Consider the following 12419-nt stretch of genomic DNA (forward strand, 5'->3'; position numbering starts at 1 on the left):
CACTATGTATAAATCAATAAATGAGATAAATACAATGGCATGACCTCACCCTTCGTACTTTAACACTCTTTCTTACCATGGAACAAAAATAATATAATTTCGGAAAGTAATGAATGCGGTGATTTGTATTTAACGTCATATATGATGCTAAGGCACCAATTTCAACTTCCAAAATACTCACAAATTACTAAATAAGCAATAAATACGGAAAGAATGATCAAATAAGTAATAACCTATCCTAAGCATAGATATCATAATTAAAAAGACAATAAATCACAAGGAAATAAATTTCACCCGCATGCTTTCACCCAACAACAACACATAAGTACTTGTCATCTCACATATACGTTGTACCCACACATTTAATCACGTAGCAAATAGGCAAATAAGTCATAATCCCTCAAGTCAAGGTTAACCACGATACTTACCTCGCTCTGCAATTAAATCAAAGCTCAACCGGAGCCTTTCCTCTAGAATTCGCCTCCAAACCACTCGAATCTAATCAAATATCATTCAAACAATTCAAAATAAGCTTTAGAAACTACCCATGAGTGAAAAAGATTCAATCTTTAACGATTTTAAAAAAAGTAAAACCCAGATCCGCTTGGTCAAAACCTGAGATTCAGACCAAAACTCAATTACCCATTCACCCCGAGCTAAGTTATGTGATTGGTTTCAAAATTCGACCTCAATTTGAGGTTTAAATCTCAATTTTACAAAAACCTCTTGTCACGACCTAAAACTAACCCTGTCGTGATGGCGCCTAACGTGATACTAGGCAAGCCGACACACCACCAAAACCAATTAATATTTTCATTTTAAAGACAAAACAAAAGTTATTTAACAATAAACCTGCATAAGGAGCTTAAATCAAAATAACAGTGCGGAAAGAAAGCCCGACATCGGGGTGTCACTAGTCATGAGCATCTACTACAACTATCTGACAACATCAAGACTAACATAGCCTGGAAATAACTAAATACAACTAAGGGAGGATAAGGAGGGAGAAAAGCAGGGATGCGATCGCTAGGCAGCTACCTTACTAACTCCGATGGACCTGCCACTGAGTAAACAACACCCTCTACCGGGTTTAGAAATACCTGGATCTGCACACAATATGCATGGAGTAATGTGAGTAAGCCAACTCAGTAAGTAATAAAAGTAAATAGAGACTGAGCAGTAGTGACGAGCAATAAAACATATACAGTTCATATCATGAAATCTCAGTAAAATACAACATGCTTTTAAAATCAGGGTTTTGAATCAACTCAGCTCATTTAAATCCAGTTTCAGTAAAACTATTTAAAACATCTTTCAACGAAATGATGAAATAGTGAGTAAAAATGATGAAAATATAAACAGCCCCTCAGGCAAAACTCACTCGTATACAGCCCTCGGGCAACATAAATCAAGAACAACCCCTCGGCGAACATCACTCGTGAACAGCCCCTCAGGCAAACATGAATCATAAACAGCCCCTCGGGCAAACATGAATCATAAATAGCCCCTCGGGCAAACCTCACAGTTACTCATATACAGCCCCTCGGGCATTACCTCACAATCGCTCGTGAACAGCCCCTCGGGCATTACCTCACAATCGCTCGTGAACAGCCCCTCGGGCATTACCTCACAATCGCTCGTGAACAGCCCATCGGGCACAATATGAATCAAGAACAGCCCCTCGAGCAAAACATCATATCACTCACTCAGGGTACCCGTGCTCACTAGGGGTGTACAGACTCCGGAGGGGCTCCTACAGCCCAAACGTTATAACAAGCCACCTCGTGGCATAAATCAATCAGGCCCGTAGCCTCACAAAAATCATGAATTATTAACAACATGCTATGGCATGCAGCCCGATCCCATAATATCCTCACAACACAAGCCTTCGGCTTCACTCAGTCAGAAATCTCTCAAGACACTCGGGCTATCAGTAAAATAGGGTGCTCATCCCAAAAATATCATTTTATGCATCAAAATGGAGTAATAAAGACTGCGTTATGAAATTAGTAAACACAACATGACTGAGTATAGATCTTAAATCAAAAACAGTGAGAAGATAATAAGAAAAATCCCCTAAGGGTCCAAACAACTTTGGCACAAGGCCCAAATATGGCATTCAACCCAATTTATAGGAAATTCTTTCTAAAAACATAAGTATCATATAATTTAAGTCAAATACGCAACTTTATAGTTGCCACGGGACGGGCCAAGTCATAATCCCCAATGATGCACACCAACATGCCCATCACCTAGCATGTGCGTCACCTTAAAATAGAAAAGCAATGTGAAATTCGGGGTTTCATACCCTTAAGACTAGATTTACAATGATTACTTACCTCAAACAAGTCAATTCCAATACCGAGCAAGCCAAGCGATGCTCCAAAAATGCCATCTCACGCGTTCTGACCTCCAATGGCTTGAAACTAACCAAAAAACTCAAATACATCAAATAATGCTAAAACAATCAATCCCAATTGAAAAGGTCGAATCTTTAATCAAAAGCCCAAAGTTGACCAAAAAACCCAATCTGGGCCCGTATCTCTGAACCCGACAAAACTCACAAAATCTGACAATCCATTCAATTAGGAGTCCAACCATACTAGTTTCATCCAATTCCGACTCTGAATCGATGTTCAAAACTTAAAAATTTACTTTATGAAATTTTAGGCAAAACCTCCCAAATTTCACTTTGAAATCATCAATTAAATACCAAAAACGAAGATGGATTCCTAAAATATAACCAAAACCAAGTAGAGAATACTTGCCCCAATGCATATGGTGAAAATTGCCTCCAAAATTGCCCAAATCCGAGCTCCCCAACTCAAAATATGACCAAATGAACAAACCCTTATTTTATATATTTTCTGCCAGCTATTCTGCCTCGATTCTTGTGTCAAAAAATTCCAAAATTTACTTTTGATGCCTCCAATGTATTCTTTATAAAATTTTAGTCAAGTTAGGCTCTTGAATCACTCCATTTGACCTTATATTGAAGGAGTTATGTTGGTTTCAATATTTGAAAATAGTGTAGATTTTTAAATACGAAATCAGTGGCAATTTCGTAATTAATTTGAAAATTCTTGCAACCCAATTCTTAGTAAAATGATCATAAAATTCTCATACAATGTCCAAATTCAACGATTCTTTTTGATATGGCTCCGTAATTACGATGCGGATCTACTGCTTCAGTAAAAACAGAAATCAGAGCTCATTGATTAATGTAGTACCATTTATGCTTGAAAAACGACGTCGAAACATAAAAAACGAGCGCAACACAATCCAAACCTATCCGAAACTCACCCGAGCCACTCGGGACCCTGTTCGAACATACCAACAAGTCTCATATCATAACACAGACCTACTTGAGGCCTCAAATACACATAACAACATTGAAACGACGAATCACACCTCAATTCGAAATCAATGAACTTGAAACTTCAAACTTCCACAACCGATGCCGAAACCTATCAAATCATGTTCGATTGACCTCAATTTTGCACACAACTCACATTTGATATTATGGACCTGATCCAACTTCCCGAATCGTAATCCGACCCTGATATCAAAAAGTCCACTCTCGGTCAAACTTTCCAAAATTACAACTTTCGCTATTTCAAGTCAAATTCTACTATGAACCTCCAAATCACAATCCGGACGCGCTCCTAAGTCCAAAATCACCCAATGGATCTAACAGAACCATCAGAAATTCAATCCGAGGTCAAATTTTAAAAAGTCAAAACTTGATCAAATCTTTCAAATTTAAAGCTTCTAGCTGAGGATCATTCTTCCAAATCAATTCCAAATAATCCGAAAACAAAATACGATGATTCACATAAGTCATAATACTTCATACAGAGCTACTCATACCCTCAAACAACCGAGCAAAGTGCAATTGCTCAAAACGACCGGTCGGGTCGTTACATATTCCCCCACTTAAACACATGTTCGTCCTCGAACGTGCCCAGAGTTGCTCCAAAAGACATCAACTCGCTGTATAATCTCACTATGCACATACCCGGGGGTGATCCCACGTCACCCTATCCCATATAGGTCTGATAACGTAATATGACTGAAATTTCTTAATCCAACCTAGTCCATAAGTCTTAGGGCCCAATTTCCAACATTCGGAATTTTTTATAAGATCAGAACCTCGTATCTATACACGGTATAAGTCCGAACAAGTTGTATCAAGCCATATCCGTAAGCCAAGAGGTAATCACATGATATACCACATAACTCAAACACTCATGGCGATAACTCCTAATCATAGTAGCTGCTCAAAATAACCCAATACCGGTAATACACCTCTTAACAAACAAAGCCTCGTTCTAACACTTTCATAAACTGCCAATGATGAAAGAAAAACGTAGAAACTCATAACCATTCATCAGATCAACAAGTCATGGAGATCCCTCTTCTCCGACAGGAACTATAGCAGATTTCTAAGCCGACTATCCTTCTAACCATGCTGTAACCAATTCTGATAGTATTCATTCTAGGTCCAATGACCTCATCTCATCCAACACGACCATTCTGATGACATGACACATCAATACAATCCAAAGCCATAACCTGTGCAACTCGTGCACCCAATAACAACATCTCAAATGTACTCAAATCATGATAAAAATGACTCAAACGAGAGGACTGTCCTGCAAGCTTAACAAGAATTGCCACAATGAAATACTGAAAATCTATCACACCCCGTATGATCATCACACGAATCTAACACAAAGGTTTATACCTCAACATAATTTCGCTGCAATGTGTGCCCTATCCAAACACTAATCCATGGCATATACCTCAAGCCACCTTGCTCAAAATCAATAACCACGCGCAATGACATCAAGTACTCAAAGTGTATTACCATAAACACGGAGAAGCAAATGACATAACACCACACAAAACCCGAAAGAGCATAACCAATACGCCATCCACCAAGCAATACCAGATACTCTTCCTGCTCAAATTCCTCTATAAGACCCCAATAGAACCGCACCGTATGTGCATATAACCAACAAATCATAACACCTCGTAACATAGGAGAGTAGCTCATAGATCACTCCAGAACACGAATAAGCTCAACAACAATTGAATGGCACATCCCTTAACAATAATAGTTTGGAGTCAACAAATCCGACCCGGTACAGAACACACCTCTATGTTGGGCCTACTAATGAACCCCAAATCAGCTCTAGTCCCCCACGATAGATAAATAACCCTTCGAAACTCTATAATGACTGAACCACAACACATACTAACCTCTAACTAACCTTTGCTACTTCTTACTGTCCACAACCACGAAACAATCTACTCACGAGAACTCCCAGTCTCTAAATCAGTAGAATATACGAATCACCATCTCTGATCTCAACTTCACCGCCTGAATGCCCACACTTCTCCAATTACATAGTCACCCCACGAGGAATACTTCTAAAATTCTTCTGTGCCACAAAGCAAAATTTGAACTCCAGCAGTCGATCAAACAAGAGAGTGCCGCAATACTAATGAAGTATCCATAACTCCCACACATCGCCCTTTCTGAAATGTATACTCTCATCAAGCCATACCAGTTAGTAATATCATTTACCTAGTCATCAGAAACTATCCATGCTGCCTAAGAATTTATGACATTCCTTTCAGAACTGAATCGTGACCTTACACATGCAAATCTCAACCCTACACAACATACCGCATATACCATGCCATCCCATGATAAATATGAGAACTTCATAATCCACTTCGAGTCACAATAAACTACGTACTCAACTAGCCAAGAACTTTTCATTTGATCCCATATAGGAGAAGATTACTATACATCACATGCTCCTCACACTAGTAGAAGATATATCTCTCTAACCGGGGTAGAAACCAACAAGAACTCTCTGAATCCCATTTGCTCAAAACTCAACCGTCAAGACTGAATCCTTCTAACCCAACCAAGATACGCAGGTCACCAAAACTCAAGAGCATTGCCATGAAACACCTGGAGAAACTCATTACCTCATAAGCACCCAAAGAACTAATCATACCCATTACCATGCCGATCTAACCTACTACCAAGCTGTCCTATCTATCCGAGTTCCTTCTGAATTGCATTCATATTGATACTTCTCCTCGCCATAATACCTCAATCTTCAACCCATACTCACCACACGAGACCCTAACATAAATCACAATGCCCTAAGGCTCATAAGCCGCTAAATACTCTCTTAAGTACCCCAAAAGTACCACAATCGAGATGCCCACTCCGAAGAGACCTTCTATGAATTTCAAGTTCTTCATTTTACTTTCCTGATATAATGAAATGTAGAATCCACAATGATGTAGAAATACTGCGAGCCTCGACACCATCCAATGTAACTCTCAGCTTCAAGTCACATATGAACCCGCAAAAATTCTCAACTGCCAAATATAAATATTGAATTCATTAGAACCACTCTCGAGAGTTATCCACTCTGCTCAAATCTCAATTAGACTGATAAATGGGCCGATCAACTAAGCCCCATTAGCACTCCAACACCCAAGGATGTAACCCCACCTTAATGAAACCAGATAAATTTCTACTCCACGCACATTACATCCTTAACCAATAACAACTCAAATCATTCTATGATTCTCATATACTCATAAAATCTTATACAACTCGTATCCAGAAATTCCCTTTACTCGAGTCATCCTTGATCTCAACCTCTGCAAGTCATAACTGATTCACCAGTATACCTTAAACTGAAACTAATACGACACTTAACCGTGCAATCAACTTATCAATAGCAGACTCCCCCACTTGGCTTAAAGCCATAGATCAAAACACACAAAAAATCACAATGCCCATACTCTATTACTGCCATAATACCATAGTGAGATTGAACTAAATCCTTCATAAGCTCATTCAACACAAACCATCTAGTACTTCAAATCATCTACAAATCTCGCATTCACCCACATAACAGTCAAGACAACTCTCATATGCGATCCAAACTCAATCTGCAACACATATAATTTACTAGTCAAGAAGGACTTGCAACAAAATAGCATAGGGATCACACGCCCTCAGGACACCCTGCAGGAGATAACCCATCTGCTTTGTCTCAAACTAACATCTCTTTATACCCTTCCACCGTCATAAACATCACGCAATCACTTAGTCTCCCCGAGTCTGAAATCATATCACAACATGAAATCTACTTCATTCCCCAACTAAACAACATGAAAAGATCCTTCAACATACCCATAACTTGGGGCTATACATCAAATCAAGATGGAAATCAAGCACTAAATAGTTCTTTTTACCCTCAAGCATACCCTCCTCGTCACATCCAAATCATATGAGCACATCTCGCAGTCATATTATACTCATCACGTAGCCATCCAGCCATTACTTCCACTAATAGGGACACTACCAAATATATAAATCCAAAAGCACGCGCTAACACAATCAACACCTCAATGTTCAAGCTACAGGAAAAGCCCGACCCCAAGTCCTCCAGACTAGCCCAATATCAACACACAAAAATCACATCTCGCCTCTAATTTAGGGAATCACAAGCCGTCGATGCATAGCTGATACTGAGCACTCATGCACGTATACGAACACGTGGAAGGAATTTCAATAGTTACATTTCAAGCTGAATCAATGTCGCACGATAAGAATTCAAGAATGTGGGATTTCCTAAAGGTTTTGCAGCCTCTCGAAGATAAGTACAGACATCTCCGTACCGATATGCGAGACTCTACTAAACCTACTCATAACTCGTGAGACCTATGTAACCTAGGCTCTGATACCAACTTGTCACGACCTAAAACTAACCTGTCATGATGGTGCCTAACGTGGTACTAAGCAAGCTGACACACTACCAAAACCAATCAATATTTTTATTTTAAAGACAAAATCAAAGCTATTTAACAATAAATCTACATAAGGAGCTTAAATCAAAACAATAGTGCGGAAAGAAAGCCCGACATCGGGGTATCACTAGTAATGAACATCTACTACAACCGTCTGATAACATTAAGACTAACATACCCTGGAAATAATTGAATACAACTAAGGGAGGATAAGGAGGGAGAAAAGAAAAGCTGCGATCGCCAGACAACTACCTTACTAACTCTGATGGACCTGCCACTGAGTAATCAACACCCGCTACCGGGTTTAGAAATACTTGAATCTGCACACAAGGTGCAGGGAGTAATGTGAGTACACCAACTTAGTAAGTAATAAAAGTAAATAGAGACTGAGCAATAGTTACGAGCAATAAAACATATATAGTTCATATCATGAAATCTCAGTAAAATACAACAGGCTTTTAAAATCAGGGTTTTGAATCAACTCAGCTCATTTAAATCCAGTTTTAGTAAAACCATTTAAAACTCTTTCAACAGTTTTCAACGAAATGATGAAACAGTGAGTAAAAATGATGAAAACATAAACATCCCCTCAGGCAAAACTCACTCGTATACAGCCCCTCAGACAACATAAATCAAGAACAACCCCTCGGCGAATATCACTCATGAATAGTCCCTCGAGAAAACATGAATCATAAATAGCCCCTCAGGCAAACCTCACAGTCACTCATACACAGCCCCTCAGGCATTACGTCACAATCGCTCGTAAATAGCCCCTCGGGCACAATATGAATCAAGAACAGCCCATCGGGCAAAACATCATATCATTCACTCAGGGTACCCACGCTCACTAGGGGTGTACAAACTCCGGAGGGGCTCCTACAGCCCAAACTCTATAACAAGCCACCTCGTGGCATAAATCAATCAGGCCCTTGGTCTCATAATAAGCCACCTCATGGCATAAATCAATCAGGCCCGCGACCTCACAAAAATCATGAATCAATAACAACATGCTACGACGTACAGCCCGATCCCATAATATCCTCACAAAATAGGCCCTCAGCCTCACTCAGTCAGAAACCTCTCAAGACACTCGGGCTATCAGTAAAACATGGCGCTCAGCCCAAAAATATCATTTTATGCATCAAAACAGAGTAATAAAGACTGAGTTATGAAATCAGTAAACACAACATGACTGAGCATAGATCTTAAATAAAAAACAGTGAGAAGATAATAAGAAAAAGCCCCTAAGGGTCCAAATAGCTCTGGCACAAGGCCCAAATATGGCATTCAACCCAATTTATAGGAAATTTTTTCTAAACACATAAGTATCATATAATTTAAGTCAAATACGTAACTTTATAGTTGCTACATGGTGGACCAAGTCACAATCCCCAACGATGCATGCCCACACGCCCATCACCTAACATATGCGTCACCTTAAAATAATAAAGCAATGTGAAATCTGGGGTTTCATACCTGTTTACCGTGAAAATGATAATAACAATTAAATTTAATTTTGTGGTTCTAAAAATACGTAATCTATTTTTATTCTAGTTGTTAGTCAATGGATGCTAAGTAAAAGGTTAGAAAGCAAGATTATAGCTTAGAGACGATGCGATAATCGAACTGAGCGGCTGGAAGTCGGGGCCTCGAGCTTCCGTATATGAGGACTCGAGGTCGAGTCTAGAGACCGACTTAGGGCAATCGAGGGAGGACTAACAGTTATGAGAGCTAAAATAATGGCTCTTTATGATCAATGATAAGCAATAAATGAAGAACAATTAATAGAACACAATAAATATAAGCAATAAATGGGAGTAATGAGAGCAAGAGAATATATTAGAGAGCAAAGAGAATGTTGTTGTGTATTTAGTATTAAGCATCAGATCCTTTACAAAATGACAAGGATCCCCTTTATATATGAGAGGAAATCCCAATATAGTACAAATGCATTTATTACAAAGATGAGAGGCTGGTACAACCATTTAATGTCATGGTACGAGTTTGGACTAGCCTAATCGGCTTTGTTAGCCCCAATCACGTGCCTTGGGGACCACACACCGATCCACCAACGCCACTGATTTACCCTGCCTAGAGACCGACCGTTGCTTACGCTACCTTGAAGTAGATTACTGAGAATCCTCGAGGCCAAAGTCCCGAGCTAAGATTCGAACCTTTGGGGGGTAGTTTCCTCGAGGTGCCTTGGTGACCTTAAAATCGAACCGCCGATTTTTGCCGTATATAATACCCTCAGACCTCCGAACAAAATGATAGGAAACGGTTTTAAACTCCTACTCCTTAGGCACTATCATTATGATGTCAGCCTATCAGAGCATTTAATGCCATAACCTAAAAGCCGCGCAACAGTCACCGTTAATGTGACTATCGAGAAGCCCACGAACCATTTTTGGTTTGATTTCTTCGCTGCCCATACGGCTTCTATAAAGACCCCAATTGTTTAATGACCCACACTTTTGTGATTCCTTCAAACTTCCAGAGCCAAATCCATCTTCCTCTACGCCCCCTTTCTTCTATTCTTGGTTTCCTTCTTTCCTTCTCGAAAAAGAAAATTTTCGGTTGCCATGGCCAGGACCTCCAAAACAGTGCCTCAGAAAGATGAGGCTGCCTCTTCATCCTGAACATCCAAAAATAAGTCCAAGGGTAAGCCCAAAGTGGCTCCTACCATCGAACAGTGTACACCCACCGGGTTCAATAGCGTGAAAGATTTTTCCATCGAGAGACCTTCATCTACGCTGGGTCGATACAAACACATATCCCGGTTAATCAGCATTGTGAAAGATATAGACAAAGTACGTGTAGACTGCCAATGGGATAAAAAGGTGCTGGTCGAGATTCCTAGCCCTAAAGAGAGCATAACGGACTATAAGGCCGACTTACACGTACCCGTTCACCTTGGGCCCTGTCGACTCCTCGGACCCTTCTTCTCCAACTATAGACCCGGTAATTCTCGACTTCTGTTGTAAGTACCAGGTGATACTTGGATAGATTTACCCATCTTTCTGGAGGATAGTTTACATGCTTCGCTACTTTTCCATCAAAGCCAAGAGTACGACTTTTACTCTTGATCACCTGATCAGGCTGTACAACCCCCGCCTTTTTCTAGGCTTGATTAAGCTTCACCCTCGATCTTTGAAACCCTTTTTCTCGAGTATCAATGAGCACAAGGATCGGGGGTGGATGAGCCGATTTGTCCGAGTAAGGACCTCGGACATTATTCTGACTGGATGGATGCCGTTCCCAGATGAGTGGAACATGAAGCGTAAATGCCTCTTCCTTGAGTATGCTTTATTGTCTTCTTACTTTCTTCTCAAAAAGCTAACTTTCCCTTTGATCACGCAGCCGTTCTTTGGTATCCTGAATCCGCTCCGAACATGTTGGGGTGGATAAGAGGATTAGATGCCTCGTTCCCTTATCCCGAGCGTTCTTGGCCTGAGTTGGCTAAAATGCAGTGGGTGGCCAAGAATCACGACAAGCTCCTTCTTGCTGCCTCTATCATGTTATGATATTTCTTCCCAATATCCCCCGTGCTGATAAATTTTGGTTATTATAATTGCGCATGCCTTGGCGAAAGAGTGCTGTTGAGGCCGCTTCCTGATGGCGAAGATGTCACGACCCGAACCGATGGGCCGCGACGGGCACCCGGTACCTTACTCAACCGAGTACCAACATAATGTATCTTTCTTATTACATCATTATATACACGTGACATATTAGCCTAATAGGCCAACATGATCATTTATAAATTCAAAACATAGACCGACAAGGCCGTACAATAATTTCACGTACACGACATATGTCTACAAGCCTCTAAGAGTACATAAATGTCATAAAGTTGGGATAGAGTCCCTCCATACCAAACAATACACGTATAAATCATACTAACCAAACACGCAACTTCGAAGCAAATGAAGTGCACCAACATCTTTCGCTGAGCTGACAATCTACTTGGAGGGCTCTAGACCTGTCTATTTGGACCTGCGAGGATGAAACGCAGCGTCCCCAGGCAAAAGGGACGTTAGTAAGAAATAATGTACCGAGTATGTAAGGCAATATACTGAAAGCTGAAACTGAACGGATAATATAATAACTGCAAGTAGCTAGAAGTCAACGAAAATCTGAAGATGTGCTTACCTGTTGCTACTGACTCAGCTCTCTCAATATAGTAAGTAAAATAGCTGTCCGGCCATATAAGGCTCGGTATATATATATATATAACTAGGCTCGGTATACATATATATTTGCTCTGCCATAGTAGGCTCGCTCAGAAGCGTTCGGCCATACTAGGCTCTGTATCTCGACCAACTAGGCTCGCTCATAAGCGCTCGGCCATAGTAGGCTCGGTATATATATAATTGCTCTGCCATAGTAGACTCGCTCATAGGAGCTCGACCATACTAGGATCTGTATCTCAACCAACTGGGCTCGCTCATAAGCACTCGGCCACAGTAGGCTCGGTATATAATTTACCATCTGATCAGAGGTTGCCCAATAGGGGCCTACCCATTGATTATAGATCGATGGTAATGAAAATACCTTTAATACTGTAT

The sequence above is a fragment of the Nicotiana tabacum genome, chromosome 8 (genome assembly GCF_000715075.1).
Source record: "Nicotiana tabacum cultivar K326 chromosome 8, ASM71507v2, whole genome shotgun sequence".
Classification (NCBI taxonomy): Eukaryota; Viridiplantae; Streptophyta; class Magnoliopsida; order Solanales; family Solanaceae; genus Nicotiana; species Nicotiana tabacum.